At 42.4% G+C, this 20,243-nt stretch overlaps 1 long non-coding RNA gene across 10 annotated transcripts in view; it reads left to right on the forward strand.

The window, feature by feature from the left end:
- Positions 1–20,243, forward strand: part of LOC130149391 (uncharacterized) — a 69,086-nt gene that overhangs the window by 33,617 nt on the left and 15,226 nt on the right. For 7 of the 10 annotated variants that reach the window (XR_008821901.1, XR_008821900.1, XR_008821908.1 and 4 more), the window contains one exon: positions 16,569–16,672. The exons of 1 other annotated variant lie outside the window; for it this stretch is intronic. This is a non-coding gene — a long non-coding RNA (uncharacterized LOC130149391). 2 more of the 10 variants (XR_008821902.1, XR_008821907.1) reach the window with 2 other exon arrangements.

The raw sequence follows: 20,243 nt of genomic DNA on the forward strand, positions 1-20,243 counted from the left end.
TCTGTACAAACTGCTCTGTTAGTATCTTTCCTATGTGTTTGAATTCTGCTTGAACTAGCTCATGTGAAAAGAACGTTTTCTAGCTGGAAATAGAATTTTCTATCTAAATTAATCACTGTCTAGAGGTGATGTGAGCTCTAGAGCTTGCAGGAGCTCACAGAAGAGCTTTGCCTGCAAGATTCACCCCATTTCCAGGGAACATGGGTAGTGTGTGTTCATCGAGTTTTTTCTTAGGCTGTCGGTCACATTTTGTGTGAAAGGGAGTCAAGAGCATGATTTCTTCTCTTAACAGAAAACAGATGCTATGCTTTCAGTTTGGGGCAGTATTAAATTAGGTTAAAAGAAACACTCAGCTGAGAAGAGGTCTCCAAAAGTGATTTGTTCTGTATAAAGGGGAGATGTATCTTCACCTTCTCCAGAAGACCTGTAGGGCAAGTGATTCAACTGCATTATGGGAAACTGTGGGAAAGTCCCCAGGCTGCCTGATCCACACTTGCAGCCCTTATCTCACGTATTCCCAGTGAGAACTCAGGCCAGAGAGCTGTTGGGTCTTTTCTGGAAATCCAGCAGTTCATGTGGCAAATGCCACTTTCTGTAAGTATTCATTGGAGCAGGGACTTGAATGTCGGTTTCACCTGCACCAAGAAAGTGCCATATCTGGTAGTCTGCAGAATCTGTCAGTTGGAGTCAACAGGAGTCACTTTGGCTCCCATTCTGGCCTGATTGTTTATTTGAAGTGTAATCCCATCAACAGAAATCAAAAGGGAGAAAGCTATTCTCTTAATTTCCTTCTTTAAAAGTCAGAACAAAATCTTCTAACATTTTTAGAATAGCAGTCGTGAACACAGTGCAGTTCTCTTGTCTCATAGCTAAAATGGCTTCAATGGTTGGCAAAGGTGTTAGTTTTCTGTTTGCAAAGGCTCTAAGTATATGCAGCATAGCTTTCATGCAACCAGCAGCATGGCGTTTTGAGAGAAGTTCAAGTGATTGGGCTTTACATGGGTAAAACTCAGCTCCATGGTTCTGGTCAGGAAAATGTGTCTGCAGCAGAGTCCTTTGGACCGTTAGATCAATGTGATTACAATCTTCATGATTGCCATCTCTCCTAGCACTGGACTATATGGTGTTGGAGTTGATACTCCACAACTGAGTGGAAGGAAAGAATGCAAGATAATAGGAATAACATATGTTGCTGTCTTGATAGGATGCTGAGCATTGTAAATCAGCATGGACTTCAGCCAGAAGCAGTCTTAAGCCCCTGCTGAGAGTGTCAGCAGCACACAGTTCCCCAAGTTTATGTCCCTTCACACAAAACTTGTGCAAATTTGAGCTCCTCCATTCTGGTCCAATAAATTCTGAAAGAGAGATCTTGATTCTCCATTCTTGGAACTGCTGGTTTTGAACTCTAGGGATTTGCCTTTCCCCCCCGTATATTTTCCCCCTTAAAATGTCTCTAGTTGAATGAAATAAAATTGGTTTTCTACAGTGTATTGGCAGAAATGATGGAATATCAGTCATAGAATCCCAGTATATTTTCAGCCAGTGCCTGCCTACAAGCCTGTTCAGATGTGCTGAGAATGGGCCGTCAAACCCATTGCTGGCCCTAACATCAGCTAGGAACACATTGTCTTCAGACAAATTGCATCACCTCACACAAACGTTAAATAGGGTATTTGGAGGTTAGTTTCTTTATGCATTTGCTGCTATTTTGACAGAGCATGCGCTTTGTGGTGAGCTCTTTGAGTGAAATTCCACAGTCCCCACTGGAATGTCAATAGAAGTGGAACTCCTTAGGTGGTGAAAGGTACGGTATCTGTAGCTGGCCAAAAGTCAGGTGAATAAACATGTCCATGACAAACATCAATAGTGTGACTGAGTGGAATGTGATCGATTTATTTTCTTCTGCATGTAGCTGAGCACTCAAGTAGGGTTCTGTATTTAGAAATAATCCATTACTGGGATCTCTCCCAGTCTCCTTCTTACCTGGTAGGATTTTTCCTTTTAGGTTTATGTCCAGTTTCCCTCTCTCTCAGGATGTAAATGGTGCAGCCTATAGAATTCCTGTTGAGCTGCTACACAAAGGATATTCCTTAGCAGGAAATACAACTTAAATACATGGTCTGCAAAGGAACTGGCTAGATCTGTTAAATCCCCCGGTTAGCACCATGCTGTAGAGGTGAGTCATCAAAATGCTCTTAATTGTGAAAGTTTGCATGGGGCTGACACCGCGACTCCCGCCCTGCTGGAATAAAGTCACTTATTTTCACCTGTTTGGAGTTAATGGAATGCTATACACTAGTAGGACAAAGAAAGTAGGTAGCCCTGGCGTGATGTCTATTGGTTGGGAAGCGGTAACTTGGGAAGGAAGGTCTGGCTTGTGGTCAGTTACTGAATATGACCTTTTGGTGCAGGGCTATGGCTGAGTGAGCCCAGTGAGTGATGGCTGGGTAATCACTGGGTGTATAAACAGACAACACTGAATAAAGAGATCGTGTTTCCTCTGCTAACAGCACTGGTAATACATAGCTGGCATGAGATGTGCGCCCAGTTCTGCTGTCTACACTTCAAAAAGGTGATGAAAAAATGATGAGGGTTTAGAAACAATTACAAATATGACTGCGAAGGAGTCTTCATAATGGAAGAGCAACTCAAGTGGAAATTAGATGAAAGCTCAGCGATGGTCTGTAGGTAACTATACAGACAAAGGATTTTGATCAAACAGCTCAGACAAAGGCTGAAATGACCAAAAGACTGCAAGTTTAGACATTGTAAGATAGACAAATCCACACTGAAAATCAAGTTCAGACACCTACAGTGGAGGCCAAAGAGTTGCTGGAAAAAACTCATCAGCAAATGCAGTGTATTCCTCTTTACTTGAAGTGACTGAGTTAATGTGCATTATGGCTGGCTGTTTGCCTGTGAGATGTCCTTCAGCTCAACAAGAAGTTTTTGGGATTTATGTAGGATTTCTGTGCCTTACACTGGAAGTCGTGATAACCTCCTAGTTTTCCCCTTTAGCTATAAAATCTGTGTGCCTACCTGTTCATCTGCTTCTTTGGCATGTGGGATTGCTTATTTCCCTTTGTGGTGGGCTTTGAGCACGATCCTGAAAGCTGAGATAGTTTTCTACTCAGAATCTACAGGAAGAGTGAATTAAAGTCATCGGGATCATTTTTCAGATTCTCATCGTAAATGAAGAAACTTGCCTATCCTTATTGCAGTTTTGTTCTTGTATGAAAATGTCACATTCAGCAAATAACTGGGATCTTGCTGCTGCTGCTGCTGCTTGTGTCTTCACCTCACTCCTCCGTTTCTTTGGGCCAACTGCAGCTGTAGCACTGGTGCTGAGTGGCTAGGAAAAAAATGATCTGGAACTCAACAGCATATTGTGTGTGAGCAATGAATTTTTTGCCAGGAGTATGTATAAAATAAATTACTGCTGTGATCCATTTAGAAATCCTCACTTTCCTTAGCTATGGCATCTGCTTAGGCAGCTCGGCTGCTGTTGGCAGGCTGGAGTTCTGGCAGGGACCAGAGGTACCTGGGCAGGAGACTGGGACCTGGCACATGATGGCAGGAGGGTGGGAGAGGATCAGGGGGGGCTGGCTGAAGGGCTGAGGCTAGATTTTGCTCTGTGGTGGTATGGGGCCAACATGATTTTTCTGAGGCAGGCAGCTGTGAACAGCTGGATGAGGAGAGCAGGACCAAGGTGAGAAAGAAGCAGGATGGAGATGTGTAGTAGAATGGGTTAAAAGAGCCAGATTGGAAGGAAAAGAGTCTTCATTCCTTTTTTATTCACTTACCTGTGAATAATACTGAGAGGGCTCTATGTAGGATGAAAGAAGTTGTCAATCTAATATTGCTGCCAGGTATTTGAAAATGCAACTTTGAGCCATGTTGGTTGAAAAAAGACTCTTATGCTGTTGGTGAGCCGTACACATGCCACTAGTGTGCCGTATTTTTGTGGTTCCAATTTTTCAGTGTGAATGTTAAATGATGTTATTTGTTGTTAAATGAAAACTTGTAAAGAAAAAGTGACATATGGTGGTGCAGTTAAAGGTAGAACCATAACGTGCACCCACAGGAGAGCCTAGTTAATGTAGGCAGCATAACAACAGGCACACTGCTTTATTACTGACTTCAGATTATCTGCCATTGCAATGGCTGCTGGTGTTTTTATAACTTCATTTTTCTCTTTGTTGACTCTAGTGTGGTTCAGCCCGGCAGGTTGCCTTAGTCTCTAATCTAGTAGGTGGTGACTGCCTTTTGCAAGACTTGTGCCTGAGTGCACTGGTGTTGCAAGTCAGTGTCTGCTGAAATCCTCAGTCTGCCTTCATTTTCTTGTACTCTTATCATTCCCTTTCTAGGGCTTCCTCGAGTCCCAGCTGTCCAAACCAGCACATGCCGAACTCTGCTGCCCATCTGTTCATCTACACAGAGAAGCGTGACCACATCCCCACAGCCTCAACCAATTTCATTCACTTCCTGCTGTCTTTGGATTCCAGATAAAGCTTTTTTTTGAGAAACCTTCCCCTAATCTGTCCACTTACTGTTGTTAATGTGAGTGCTTTCATTTGGAAGGCGGCTTTATCGTAATTGCACTGGACTGGCTGTATTGCCCTCCTAAAAATGACTGTGTACACCGGTGACTTGAGACCCTGGGAAGGGCATGCATTTCCTTGTGCCTGTTTCCATTCTGCATTCAGTCCTGTGTGTGTCCACATTTCAGCTGTCACCTGGTTTCACCAGGAAGTTCTTGTTACCAAGAATTTGCATTTATCCGTTGCTGTGTTAGCAGTAGCCTCAAAAGCCCCAGTCATCAATATGGCCCTGTTATGTTTGATGTTAAATGAACACATGAAAGTACAGCCTCTGCCCCAAATTGCTTACAACGTGCTAGCACCACGCAACTCATACCTCTGCAGCAAGCAGTTCTCGTCTCATTTTATTTCCTGGTATGGGTGCCTGTAAAATGAACATCATCTGGAGACAATGGATCATTTTACCTAGGCCACCAAACATGTGTTTGTTGGTAATAACTTTGGTTCACTATTCAAGCATGGCCAAGCGAAATGAATGGTCTGGATTCAGAAGCCTTTGTATCCCAGCTCCACTCTTCCCCACACATTATTCTATAACGTAAGTCCCTGATCTATGGACGTTTGTTTTATAGCCCTATGTAAAGTACCATGTGTTTTACAGAACAGAACAATAGTGACAGCCACATTTTCAGTCAATGTGGTTTGGGATTCGGATGTCTTTCCTCTCTCTCTCTCTCTCTCTCACTTCCCCCCCACCCCCCCACCACCCTCCACCCCAGTCTTTAGGTCACTGTATTGTTTTCAGAACTGGCATATCTCAGCAATCAGCAAGTCACGTATGACCGGTCTCTGCTTTACCTGGGAGCTCCTTGAGTCCTGTGCCAAGAGTTTGTCACAAATTTTAAGACATGCAGTTTTTAGAAAATAATTCCAGCAAGGTGGTAAAATTTTGCTTCTTTTTTGGAGTCGTGACATCCAAGCAATGAGTAAACCCACCAGAATACCTGCCTGGCAGCCTGCATGACTGGTGTGCCGGTCTGTAAGCCAAAGCACTTCAAGTGATGACCAGTGAAAGCAGGACACCATTGCCTGGGAAACCAAATAAATAGAAGCACACAGCCATCCATCACTGCCATCTGGAAAAGATTGGGCTGAACGTCTTCCTGTCAGGATCTGCTACAGTATTTATTTGTATAGCTCAGCTTTAGCTTTGGGGATTTCAGCAAAATATTCCTGTCAGCAATGATTCGAAGAGAAGAGTTGTGTCTGATTGTCAGGCTAGTGTTAATTTCTTTGTTCAATTTTGCAAAATTACAGTTGTAACTAATAGTTGCACCTCTTTTTTCACATGTAGGGGCTTCATGTGTGTAGAAACACCACGCAAGAGATGATCTCATTTTGGCATTATGTACACGTGTTACCACAGCACTGCGAATGATCGCGAGCTGGTGACATGTACAGGTGTAAATGATTCCTGATGGATGAGTTTGCTCCTCTGGTGTATGTCTAAACCTGATAAGAAACACAAGTTTTGGCTTAACACACATAGTCCGGTGGGTTCTCTTTACATCAGAAGATAAACAAAAGCCGAAAGATGGTGCTATTTTAAACATTTAAAATAGGAGCGTCTGAATGTATTAAGGTACAAGGGAGCTTGTGAATCAGATAAGCAGTTCTGTGCTAATGGATGTATGTTACAATGCAGTAAACCTTAAAATTTAATAAAGTGATGCTTAAATCTGGAAGGACAGCATGAGCTGTACAAGCTATACAGAACAGAAAAGGGTAAAGAGGCAATTTTAGCTAGCTATAACTCAGCAGTGAAAAGTGTACTGATTCATTTTTTTAAGTGAGGACGCAAGAAAAAGGAACAAACAAATGTAAATGTGCATTTGCTGCTAACCACCAAGGCAGAAAACAAAATGTTCTCCAACCAGCAAATGCCACAAAATGCCAAGTTTAGGGAGGAGCGCAAGCTTTATGTATGCTGATAACTGTCAGAAATTCCATTTAGTCAAAAAAGAACAAAATAGTTTCCTAAACTGAACAGAAAAAATAACTATTGTTCAGAAGTGAGTGAGTCTAGTCAGTGAAGACACTGTCTGGTATCTGCTTTGCCATCTGAGAGGGATGGAGGGGGTGAGGGAGGCAGAGAGCAATTTGGTGCTGGGACCCAGGAAGTTCTGCTGACAGAGGACATGGAGCTAATTCCTGAATTCACTAGTGTAGGGAAGAAGTAGAAGAAAGAAGAGAAAAAGGAAAAAAGGAGAGGATAAAAGAAGGTTAGAAAATGCAGGACCAAACCCTCAATCCCATGTTCACTGTTTACTTACTTTTTACTCAGGTTGGCTCCGTTTGACTTCCATGGGAATTTATAGGAATCAAACCTCAGTAAAGGAGAACTGGGCCATTGTAATTTTGATTCTAGCGGATGAGAGAACAAGCACTAAGAAATTGGGATCCTCAGCAGAAGAGGAAGGGCAGTCGTGTGCATTCATATGGTCCTTTTCTGAATGGACACAGTGAGGCTGACAACAAGCTGGTTCTTCCCATCAGTGTCTTCAGTTTTACACCCTCCCACTAGTGTTACATGTGTGGGAGCAGGGAAATCCAGAGCTTTTCCACTGATGGCCTTGTCTTCAGTATATCCCTGAGGATTCACGTGCTCTGGGAGAGGAACTGTTTTCCTTCCTGGGAGAGCTGTGTCCTTCCTGTAGCCCTCCTAAGAAGTCCCCATGAAGACAGCCTCATGGAGCCTGCCTTTCCCCAGAGCCTCCTCTTGCAGACCCAGTGTAATTACAGCACAAAGAGCTAGCATTCCTTCATGAAAAAAACCCACATTTTCAGAGAACAAGAGGCAGGCAGTGTATGTAATGAGGGGCTGTTCTGAGACGGAAGGTTTGAAACACAACTGATCCGTAAATGAAAATGTTGGGATAGTGTCAAAGCAAGAGTTACCTGAGACTCAAAGGGAGAGAAGAAGAGCAGCAAAGAAAAGAAGAGTTAATGCTTGACCTAGATTCTTTAAAACCTGTTTTTCAAAAGGAAAGGAAGGAAGAAGGGAAAACCATTCAGGGAGCCTGAATTGTTGACTAGACCTCAGAAAATCTAGCCCTTGGAAGGATGGCTGCCCGGGAATGTAGATGTTTGCAAATAATGGGTAACTTTCTATGTTATATTTTATTTCTTGCATTATCAGCTTCATTTTCTAGACAGGAAGTTGGAAATGCAAAATGCAGTGTGCTTATTCTGTGAGAGGAAAGGCAGAGATTTCATTAACATATTCAGAGAAAGGACCACTAATAGAATTGTAGAATCACAGAATCATTTAGGTTGGAAAAGGCCTTTAAGATCATCAAGTCCAACCCAAATAGTTAAGAACAGAATTGAAGAGTCAAACTTCCTTTATTCCACAAAGCTGAAGTGGGAGTAAGAGCCACTATTAAGGAAAAAATCATGCTGCAGAAGACCTTGGTCTGTCCAGAGCCAGGTGCTGCTGATTTGCAGGAAATTTATTTATAATTCTTTGCTCCAGAGAAAACTGAACCTCCGGGTGCATGCAGACCAGGATCTTCCTTACCTTCCAGCTCTTTGCTGACACTGTCATTCTTCCCAGGTGAGTGACAGCATGTGCTGCCAAAGGGTTTGCAAGAGCAATAATACATAGATGAAGAAATAAATTAAGTGATAAGGAAAGGTGAAGTGATACGCCTTCAGGGATCAAATGATATGGTGGATAGTTGTGTATTATTTTACAGGCAGTGTTATGAAACCGTCAGACTTGAAAGCAATAGCACGGGAGCAGGAGGTGAAATCTTTGCAGTGACTGGCTTGCTCTGCAGTGGAGATGGGACTTTGGCATCCTTTGAATAAAATGTAGAAACTCCTGACTTCACTGAAGCTTAAAACAGCAACAACAACAACAGCAACTGAAGGCAAAGAGAATGGAAAATGAGGAGAAGAAATAAAGTTAAAAATTCTCTCAGCTACTGGACTGTGGCTTCACGTTGTCGGGATAACTCTGGGACTTTTTTATATCATGGTGATGTACGTACTACCAGTGCTTAGATATTTAAATGGACAGATGTTGCAGAGATGCTAAAATATCACACCTGCTTTCTATATCCAGTGTTTTGCTTACTGGGAGGACTCAGTCTAGAGATGTCAAACAGCATTGCTTCTGCATTCCTTGGCTATACTCCATCGGAGGAGGCAGCAGTTTTATTTTCTGCTTAGCTCTCTAGAGAAATCACGATGCACAGTTATAACTCGGCGGTTGTATTGTTAGCATATCCCTAATGACTTCAGCTCGCCTCTCTGCCTGGGCAATGATGCCTTCTTTGGCTGTGTTACTGGCATGTAGTAGCTAGCTCACAGTGTCCTGCCAACATGGAATGCATTATCAAATCTTCTGAGTGCAGATGTCTTTTTATTTTTGTTATCTTATTTTCTGTCTCAGAACTTGAAAAAGGGGAGAATCGGTGCTTTTCTCAAACCAGACTGAATTTCCACTGTGCCTTTTCACCTCACTTCATGCTGCTAATTCATGCTACTTACCTGTGTGTCTTGTTTTTAGTTTAATATTTTAGTTTCTCTGTTTTGCAGAAGCGATTGTGTATCTCATCCTTTGTCCATAAAACCAGCATATTTGCACCTTAAGAGGGCCAAATGTGAAGGCTGAAAATATAGAAAGACATTAAAGATATTACTGTTTATTATTTTTAAGCCCATTTCATGAATTTTAAGTGAGTCTAACAGTTTTCTTGCATTTGAGTCATGGTCTCTGAACTCTGTGATTAGCAATGCTTTAGTCTGAAGCTAAAAGGAAAGCTGTTGGCTTCCATAGGTGCGAAACCGCACCACTACAGAGGGCTCAGATCATTGACCTAATTTCTGCTAAGAAATGCAGTTTTATTTTGGTTATGTAAGCTGCTTCCAAATATGCTGTATGCACCGGTCTGATGAGGGAGGGATTTATGTCATTTTAGAAAAAAAAAAAGATTCACAGGAAGTCTCTGGTGAAAAGAAAGAAGGAAAAAAAAAAAAAAGAAAATTGCCTGCTTGAACAGAGGCTAGATTTTGCTTTGATGAAGCCGCAAAGAATTTGAGCACATATGAAGAACGTCTTATGAAAGTTTTTAGAACCAAAGTAAGATATACTTCACCCCTTAAAGCTTTAATGTAATGTCCCGTGTGGTATATTAGCCACAGTGCATCAAGCACCTTCAATTTATGACTCTGACACCTCTCAGGTACCTTCTGCTCAGTTGCCTCCTTCAGCCTAGACAGCTGTCCTTATCCTGGGGCATCTTTAAGTGCAGCAAGACATGGTAGGTAGAAGGACAAAAACACTACAGCTTATATCATGCTACTGACAATTATTTTAAAGTGATAGAAAATGAAGGAGGAACCAGGAGGCTGAGTGAAAGCAAATGTAGAGCCCGTCATCAAAAAAAGGGAGTGAGATTGATGCTAGTGAATGCTGTGGCTGTCTCAGATGGCATGCAGGCTACCAGCTGGACTGTTAGCTGGGATATAAATACTTCGTTTTTTAGAAAAAAAAAGTATTTGTGGTAACTTCTTGAAAACATTTTTCTCATTTCTTGAGTCACATTCTATGAACTGTAAAGTCACAGTAATGTGCTCCTAGGCCAGGAATTGTTTAGAGTCAGGAGTAGAGCTGATAGATATTTTTCACTTGAAAACAATTTTTTGATGAAAAATGGCCTCTTTTGTGAAACCCTCTGTATTTAATGAAAAACAGAAAGCAAATATGTTCTTCGACTCTAAGTTAAGAGTAAATATCATCCCAAGGCAGTGTGAGCTCCACATGAAGGGAGAAATCAAAGAGTGGGAAAGCACACACACTCCCTAGAGCTTCTTTCACTCAGAACCTGTCATTTCCTCCATAGGGGTGCTTAATTTAAACTGGTGCAGGATACAAATCTTGAATAGAGAGGAAAATAGCAGTTACAGGAGGAAGACTACAGCTGTTGGACGCTGTATTGGAGAACATCAGCTAAGGGCTGAACGTAGCTGATTTCAGATCCCGAGCACATGGCCAACCTGTTTGAAAGACTTACCTATGCAGTGATACCTTCTAGGTACTTTTCATTTTAGTGATGTTAGTCTTCCAGTGGTTCTGGAATATTCATGATCTGATGCGGGTTTTCAAGCACAGTGGTCAGTGGCTGAGGCATTTTTCAGTCTTACTTTCAAGTTGTCATCGTTTCCTGATGTGCCTAGTCTCTGTTTAGAGCTAGTAAGCTGGATTCCTCTCTGTCATTTAAGTATATTTGTGTAGTAAATAGTTTTGGAGTCATAAGCCATTGAACAGCTCTGTGCTTAGACGTATGTGAACTCTCAAGGACTAAATTTAATCCCCAACATCATGTTTTGTAGGGGGTGTCAGCCTTGCATCGTACAAGGGAGTTGGTTTATTGACTAGCTTGATGCTTTGTTCCTTAAGCAGAGTATAAAGAGAGACTAATACTGTGGCTCATTGCATTTCACTGATGATCTCTTATAAGCTGATGTCTTAATTGCATTACTTGTCAAGGTGAAGGGCTGCAGACAGTCCCCAGAGGCATGGGTACACTGAACAGGACCCCTGGTCACTTGGGGTTTTCTTATGGGAAGCTTATCCCAGGTAAAGGTCCCTCTTTAGAGGAGCAATGAACAGAGGCCATGGATCTCCCAGGAATTTCGCTGGCAGCTCTGACAGCTGTGAAATTGTCCTATCAGCAGCCATGTCATTGGAGGGAGTGCCACACAGATCCTGAAATGGAGCTAAATGAACTAGGCATCCCTCCTGTTGGACTGTATCTCTTCATATTTAGTCCTGAACCAAGTAACTTCTTCCCTAATGGTGCATCACGTTGGAATAAACTTGGTACTTTTCTGTTAAATCTGATCTGCTTGGAGAGCACTGGGAACACTCTGTGTGAAGGAGGAGTGAGCATGGGGCATGTGTGCTCCCTTAGAGGCTGTCTGCCCCCACCGCAGGGGTAGGAGCCCCTGGCTGCTTGGCGGGACTGCCCCCCAATGAATTGCAAGGACCCAGGCACGCTGCATTTGGGAAGGGAAATCTCCTTCAGTGAGCAGCATCCACAGGTCGTTGGCAAGCAACAGCGAGCCTAGAAGAGGGTTAGTAACTTGCCATTGACTTCATTTTTCCTTGACTCTAGTCTAATAGCACCTCAGATGTCCAAGGTTGTTTCACCTGCACAAAGGTAGGGTTAGATAGCCAGCGGAGACGTGGAGCCTTGGAATGGATGTGCTAACACACATCTCTGCTCAGGCTCCATAAGTTTAGCTGAGGGCCATGCTATTTATTTTTTAGTTCCTTTTACTTATGCTGATATTTGGAAAAAAAATGAAAAAAAATGTGAAAAAACATATTTTGTTGATTTGTAAGTTTTTGGAAGAGACATTCTTATATACGTTTTAGGCTAGAATGTCACTCCTGGTAAATGAAAATAAAGAGAAACATTTATATACAACTATGTTTTTTGCTATTTTTGACCACCATTCTTTAATAGCTTTTTTTCTAACTTTTTCTCCTTTTTTTTTTTTTTTTTTTTTTTTAAGTGTGAGATGTTGATTTCTTGCACCCAGAACTGAGAGAGAAGAGATTCTGAGTTTTGGGGCTCTAGCAAGAATCAAGGCAACCCTGAGGGGTCAAGGATGCTGCAGAACCTCAGGCTGTCTGAAGTGTAGATATGCCCCAGCCTCAGATGGAAGAAGAAACAGTTGCAACTAAATGATGAAGCTTAGCGGAGTCAGTCAAGTGGAGATGATTGCTAAATCAATTTTTTTTTCAGTTCAAAGCCTCTTTTTTTGATTTGCCCATCACCATCTGAAAAGTTTGCCTATGGGACTCAACGTTTTCCAGTCTGACCACTGGTTAGATTTTTTAAAAAGTGTGACCAAAAGTGATTTAGTAATTCCTGAGCATGAGGAAAAGTGCAAACCCTGTGTTTGTGAGTCTAGAAAAGGGGATGGAAGTGCTTTAGTGATAATACTGCTGACAGAAACTTCAAATTAGGCAGAAAAAAAACTTCACTAGAAACAAAAAGTTTTTGAGTGTCCTGATGGAAGTTGGTTTGCTTTTGTTTGAATAACAAGCACTCGGTCTAGGCTCAGTTCATTTTAAAGAGCTCTTGTGGTACTCCTAATAACGAACGCCCACTGGAGTGTTCATTGTGTTTCCTGTGTATAAATTATTTTCATGAACCGTTTGCCTGGCACATGCGGCAGTGGAGGGCACCGTCCATGTGTGTTTGGGGTGGGGGAAGGGGTTTGGCAGAGGTAGGCAGGTTTCATTGGTGCCGCAGCGTTCTGATCGCTGCTTTAATGATTGACTTTGAGTCCTCAAGGATCAAAATGCTGTGGAAATACAAGTTATAATGTAGTTATATAAAATTAGAGCGGCAGTAAAAATGAGAGTGGGCTAGCGGCAGGAGAGGATACATGGGAAAACAATTCCTAAACTGAAACGTGCATTAAAGGTTCATTTAAGCAGGTTGCTATGTAACTCTGGACTGACCACAAGCATGTTAAGGCAGCGTTCAACTCCTCTGTAAAACATTTGCTGGTCCACAGGAAGAGTTTGTTGCATTAAGTAATTTATGGGGTGCTAAGAAGTTCCTTAAGCTATTATTAAAAACATACAAAATCTTCCCTGGTTAGGACTCTAGTAACTCAGACTTCTAACTAAGCAGAACTGATAGGGCAGGCCTTTTGATGTTTAATGAGTTCTGAAGCAGATGTGAGATGTGATAGACAGGGGAGCCAGGGTGATTTAGTGCTCATGGAACAAAATGATGAGATGCCCTCCCGAAAAAGAAAATGTAGCTAAAAAGGACAGGTTTTGTTTTTTTTTTTCTTCCCTTCCCTACCCCCCCCCCCCCCCGCCCCTTCTTCCTTCTCGGTGCATGTGTTTTTGATTTCCTCACCCCGTGCCTCTCAGTGCTGGCTCATTTCCATTCAAACACACACAGAACACTGAAAACTAATTAGCCCTGGATGCAGCCACAGGAAGTTAGCCTGCCAAGTCCCCTTTCCCCCACAATTCCTCAACTTTCTCAGCTTGCCTCAGGCCAAGGGCTTTGCACTGGGCCTCTCTGTGTAGGTTGCCAGGTCTAATTTTACAATTTCCCTTCACCTTATCAAGTGTGCCCCAGGCCCAACAAGGGGGAAAGGATCAGAGCCAATGTTGTGTTGTGGGCCTTTCTCCCCCACACCCTGTCCCCACCCACCTCTTTTCTTTTCTGCATCAATTTTGGGAGTCTTGGTCATATCTAGTTTCAGTGTTGACTTGTTAATCTGACCTTTGCTAATGCTTTTTAAAGGAACCAAAGAGAACTTCACCATCTTGTAAAACTTGAAAGTCCCTCCTCTCCAAGACTTTTCTTGAAGGTTAACAGATTTTCCCAAGAGCCAGAGGACTACAGGTGTCAACCATTTTCAGGCGTCTCATTTCAAAGCAGAGCCCACCACAATCCCAACGCGAGAAGCCAGTCTGATTAGAAGAAGGCAGCAGGCTGGATACCAGCCTACAGTGGGTAGAATCTTGACACGTGCACTCAACAAGAAAATACCAGCATGGCTGCAAAGTTATGAAGGTCTAGAAACATGTCAGGGTTTTCTTCTTGATTCTTACCCTCAGCTGCTGGGCGACAGCTAACAAAAGTCATTCCAGCTCTTTTGACATCCTTTTCTAGGCTGGTGATGGCAGGACATAACCTCTACAGAGAGCACTTTGAGCTTTGTGGGTGAGAGGCACTGAAGGACCTGGCAGCTGTTAGCAAATCTCAATGGAAAGGGGCGAAGAAGGGAAAACATCGGGCAACTGAACTCTCCTCTCCCTTCTTCTGTCGTATAGATAAGTGGGAATTGATGACCTTGTTCGACTGTTGCCCATCCAGTCCATTGTCAAGAACCCACATGATCTAGAATGGTCTTCAGAGGAAGGCTTGAGGATCCTGTGGCGCAGCGGGTGAGAAGAGGCTAATTTGACCTTGTTGTCCAGTGCCATCCAGATCTTCAGGAGTTAGGAAGCGACGTAAGCCCTCAAACACAAAATGTTTGCTGTCGTTGCCTGTGACAACTGTGGATGTTCTTGAGAGCCACATAACTATCCCGTCCTTTTTTATTACTGTTAGGTTTTGAGCTGTGCCAGTTTCCTGGAGCAATGAGTTCCACAGTGTCACTGTGTGTTTTGTGAACAGGATCGTTTTCCTGATGGATGTGCTCTTTGAGTATCTGGAAAAGGTCATGCTACATCTGCAGGTGCTGCACCTGCCCTGTAGCCAGCAAACTCCAGCCTGCATGGCTGGGAGAGGGGGATCATCTGGGAACCAGCTCTAAATGAACTCAGAGTTTGAAAATAACCTGAAGGAAGATAACCCAAAGGAAAATTACAGTGCTAGGATGGGTTGCTATACGAAAGGAATAAGATCCTGTTCTGTTTCATTCTCCCCCAGTGCAAGACTTAAGAAGAATTTTGTAGCGAAGTTACATTTTAAACACATTTACCATCTTGCCTTTGATTTCCATGAATGTTCTTGCTGCAGAGCAGGCGGTGGCACCTAAGGTACTGGGTATGGAACCATCTACTGCCAGTCTCTTTTCACAGCCTGCAAAATGCCTGTAAGGATGTTTTATTTAACATTTCTTACATGTTAGAGACAAACCAGTTATGGAGAAGTGACATCACTGTGCAGGCACGCTGTTCTGGAGCAGATATCAAATGGGAGCACAGAGATGGGATGTTCTAAACTTCAATTTGGAGCATTCTTAAATAAGCCACGTAGCCTGTGAGCAGTCCATTAAGATGAAAGGGACTGCTCTGGTGAAGGCCATGACACTATGTTCCAGTAGCTTACTGAACTTAGACAACCCAGATCATTTTAAGGGAAAAAACCCCAAAACCTCTTCTGTGGATACAGACAATTCTGTTAATCTGATTTCAGGGATGTTGGTGGCATTTGTAGCCTAAGCTCTTGTTGGGCAGAGTCTGGTTTTCCCCCTGCATCTGGACCTGGCCCCAGTGGCCCCCGCCTGCTCACATTACAACAAATGTGAGCTTGGCAGGGCGGCAGAACTAGCAGCCCACTGGTTGACCTGCATGCTCTCCCTCTGGCTCCAGGTTTTAACACTTCTCCAAGTACTTGCAAGAAAATAGCCTCTTATTTTTTTGATCTTTGCCCAAGTAGCAGAACTCTAGTCCAAAATTAGCACATCACTATTGGTGATGTGGACTGGGGATTCACAGAAGAAATCTGTGAATCCCAGTGAGAACTAAACAGCAGAACGTGTGTGTCTTAAAAGAACAAAATTAAGATCAAAGCAGTTTTTATGCAAATATCCGTATTTCTTTTAGCAGGAGCAGAGCAATGCGAAAATGGGAGTGTTTGATAAACATTATTTCTGACTGTTGTTTTGAAGTTTTCTGTGAGGTATTACCAGATGTAATGACCTGCAGTTCTGGAACCACAGCATGCATGTCTTGTGTCAATTTTCTGAGAGTGCATGCGTTTAGTTCAGCAAATTTTTCAGAACTCTTCACTTGTCCTGAAGAGCGAAAGGAGGGAAACAAAAGTCTAACGTAAGAAGTTGGCTTCCTTTCATTTCCATGAAGTCAAAGAAGAGCTTATGTTTTGCTAGGGTCCTAGCAAAATGAGCCCATGTGCCTGGTCTTAGAGCTATATATCTGATTACAAGGAGAGCTAGCTAAAAAAATGTCCATCCAAACTTCACTTTGTGAAATAAAAAAAGGAGGGTTTTTACTGAAAATGAAAGATTCCACAAAATAATCTTATTTTCTTTGAGCTATTCACGTATTCCTCTTAAAACCTAACCTCCAAATTTTAGAGTGCCGTTTCTCAGTACTTTGGGGCTGGGATTTGTCAGCTTTTGTTGGTTGTTCAAAAATGCATGTGTTTGTTTTTCTTCTCTTTTCTCAGTTCTAGGCTTTTGAAAAGGAAATGTTAAAAATATTGTGCGCACCCTTTTCTTTCCCAGTGCAGACTTAATGAGGCAGGGCTAATACAGCAGTAGCCCTGACTTCACACCCCAAGTCACTGGATGTGTTTGCTGGTTACTCAAAACCTCTGCAGTGTGGTGGGGTAAGCTCGGCTCTGTAAAATGTGGCTTGTCTTTCTGTACCTATGGTTTGTTGGCACTGGCTTGTGTCCAGACTCCTGGAAGAGCACAGAATGTTATTCTGGCACCCTGGTAGGAGGGTCCAAATGGATATCTACATGGCTCGGTCCTCACTTGGCTAATCCTTGGGTCACTGAAGCTTGCCTCAGTCAGAACACCTTTACTTTCTATATTTGCTCCTTAAATAACTAATTATACCCATAAGAAACTAGCCTGATCCCAGTTCTGAGTGTGGCATAGTCTTATATAGCTGGAGAGGGAAAAAAATAGGTCAGAATTCATAAGATCCTGTCCAAAATCAAGCTGTAATAACAAATAACTACAGCAAGAACATTTTCATCACAATTAACCTGCTGTGATTCATTGTTCATTTTGATGCATTTATATCCATTTTGGAGAGGATCTCACGTGAGGCTGGTGTGACATGCTAAAAGGCTCAATTGAGCTTTCTCCCCTCAAGTTTCTCTTTTATAAATGTTCACATTTCTGAAGTTGTTATTGCAAAAGTCCCACTCTGTCCACTTCTGGTGCTTCTGTGAGGGAGAAATACAAGTGTAGCCGTTGGTGATGCCCTCGCATGTTGAACTGCTTCAGCTGAGGGCACATGGTTGGGTTTGAAGAGACGGGCTTGCCAGGTCTGAGCGGCTTAGCAGAAGGATCAGGTTTTAAAATGTGTGGGGAGCTGACTTTGTGATCAGCAATAATCTGCCTCCCATTACATAAGCATGAATATACAAGAGCTTAATTATCCTTGTACATGGTCTTGCGAATGAGTCCAGGTGCCTTCAGGACCCTCCTCACCTGATACAGAAGAGGGTGATCTATGGAGCCCTCTCTCTGGAAAGTTCACATGTGCATTATATACGCAGAGACTTCCCAGAATAAAATTTTGGTTATATTTTGCTGTGTAAAACTGGTGCATGGGAACGGTCTAGATAGGACTCCAAACCTGATGCAACACCCTCACCTGCAGCTGTTGTGCCTTGGAGGATAGAAGAAGTGGGAGGAAAACCAGCCGGGTTTGCCTGTGATCCCCAGTGCTCTCTCCATCACCTTGTGTGATGTCTTCAGGCTGTGACCCTCAGTTGCTGGATATTATTTTGGCATTGATAACCAGCAGCCTTCTCAACTTTTCATGCACATTCCTTACCCCGTTCCTTTCCTCTGCTCCATTTCTGTGCCATCTCTCCTTTCTGTGTCGTCAGGCTTTGGTCTGCATTTCCCTTTGTATACACCCTGCTCTTCTGATACAGGGGAAGGCAAAATTCATATTCCCAAACAGGTCAAGCCCCCCAAAGAAAATCAAGCAAATGAGATAATAATGAGCATAAACCTCTTCCAAATTACTGCAGTTGGATGCATTTTCATTTTTTCACCCTCTTGTTTTGTTTGTATGCTAGAGCTGGTTGAAAAGTGTTGAATTTTTATTTGATTTGGGCATTTTCCCAGGGAATTTGGATTCTTTCCATAGAGAGTCGACATGTCCCCAGAAATTAAGATTTGCAGTGTAAATGGTTTACTTGGTGCCTCTCTTCTCCCCAGCTGTCAGACTTTTGTCTTGCACAGCATCTCTCTCACCACCAGTCCTTTGCGGCAGGGCGTGAAGGAGTTATCTGGGACACCGTGCTGGAGAGGCACAGCGGCATGAGTTACCCAGGCCACAACTCTTCAGGGATGCAGGGGAATGTCTCTCGATGGGGATGTCATCAGTGCTGCTGGCACTGCTGTGCACCGCTGGTTACATGGCTGCGTGGTGTCAGCTCTTCTGATCAATCTGCCCTCTGCTCGGAGCACTAGAAGGCAAAGATCTGTGGGCAGCTTTGTGGCGAGGAACTTTTGGGATATGGCCCTGAAGTTACATTCTATATGTTTTGAGAAGGGTTAACAATTCTGATACCTGGTATCCTATGGGCATTTAACACAGGTGAATACTTGGCACATTTCTGGTACTTATCAGTCACAAGCAAACAGTTGCATGGAGGGGAATGTGGCAGATGGGAACTAGTGAGAGATAAATATTTAAGTTGCTATATGAAAAGCAAATAAAAAAAAATAATATCTCTGTGAAAGTGAAATGAGGAAATTAGTTACCTGTACTCTGTCAGTGGAAAACAAGCCACCTCTCTGGTGTAGCTGTCACCCTGAGAAAGTCTCTGATGCCACTGTCATCTTGGGTTCCCATCTCTGAGAAGCTGTCTGGCTCTCTGCAATATAGCCATGCGCATAAACACGGCTTTTTATTTTTGAAACACATGAAATAATTTAGTACAAACTAGAAAATAACTTCCAAATGCCCTCTTTTGCTTGCACTCTTCGGAGAACATATGGGGAAGATAGCACATACTTTTCTTACAAAGAAAATGAAAATGTCATTGTTTTCCCCAAATGAATTTGAAAAATTGATTTTGAAAAAAATGCATCTTTGAGATCAACTCCTCCCATATCAATACATCATACAAGAAACCAGTCACCTCTGCAGAAACATTTATTGGTTTCCATCATGTTGCATCGTTTAAAAGATGAGACAGCACGCTCTGCAGAGTGCAGAACTTCCTCTCCTCTCCTCTCTACTTTAATTGCATTTCTGTTCTCAGCATTACATAACTTTAAAGGCATGTTATAAATATTGTTCTGCGTCATAGATCATGTCTATAATATATACAGCATTTTCACTTTGACATAGCCTCCTAACAAAAAAGCAAAACGTGGGAAATTAAAATAAAAGATGCCAACCTGCCCATTCAAAAGACGTTTTGGTTTTTTTTTGCAGAAGCCAATTTTATGCGTTTTGATTCTTCTGCAAAGTCAGTTTGGAAAACTTTGTTTAAAAACCCTGAAAGTTTTTAAAGCCAGAAAACATATTTCCAGAATTCTTCTCCTATGTCTATAGTTTCATGTAGGGTTTTTTGTTGTATTATTTCAAATTCAAGATGAAATCGTGGCTGATTCCCACTCAGATTAACACTAGTGGGGAACACCACATGAGAACACAGGCAGATATGAGAATAACCAGCTGAATTCCGTGAGTTTTAAGTGCTAGAGCAAGAAAGAGGGGTGCTACAGGTACAGACATTTGCTCTTTTCTCAATTTGCTCCAGCAAGTTAAAAGTTCAACTACTATGACAGAGAATAAGGTTGTAATCCCAACAGATACTACTCCTCATTGCAAAATCCGTAATTTTGATAGGGAGTGTTTTTCTTGATGAGCAGCCTTGCAGTCTAGCCTGCATTTTCGCTTTGTTTTTGCTTATGAACTGATAACTGTGCCAACTGTCACCTGTCTAATTTGGTGCATAAATATATTAACATTTGTGTTCCAGCTGAATCTCTGAGTCTGATGTGACTGATCCAAAAGTGACCTTCATTTTGAATTTTAGTAATGAACGGAAAGAAATATTTAGGTAATACATTTTTCTAAAAATTGCCTGAACATTAGCATATCAAATGCTTGGACCATCCGCTTTTCTGCAGTGGAAGTTCTGAAAGGCTTTACCTAGAAAGGTAAATTTTTTTGACATCTTCATATAAACACAA

This window comes from Falco biarmicus, chromosome 5, assembly GCF_023638135.1.
Source record: "Falco biarmicus isolate bFalBia1 chromosome 5, bFalBia1.pri, whole genome shotgun sequence".
NCBI lineage: Eukaryota > Metazoa > Chordata > Aves > Falconiformes > Falconidae > Falco > Falco biarmicus.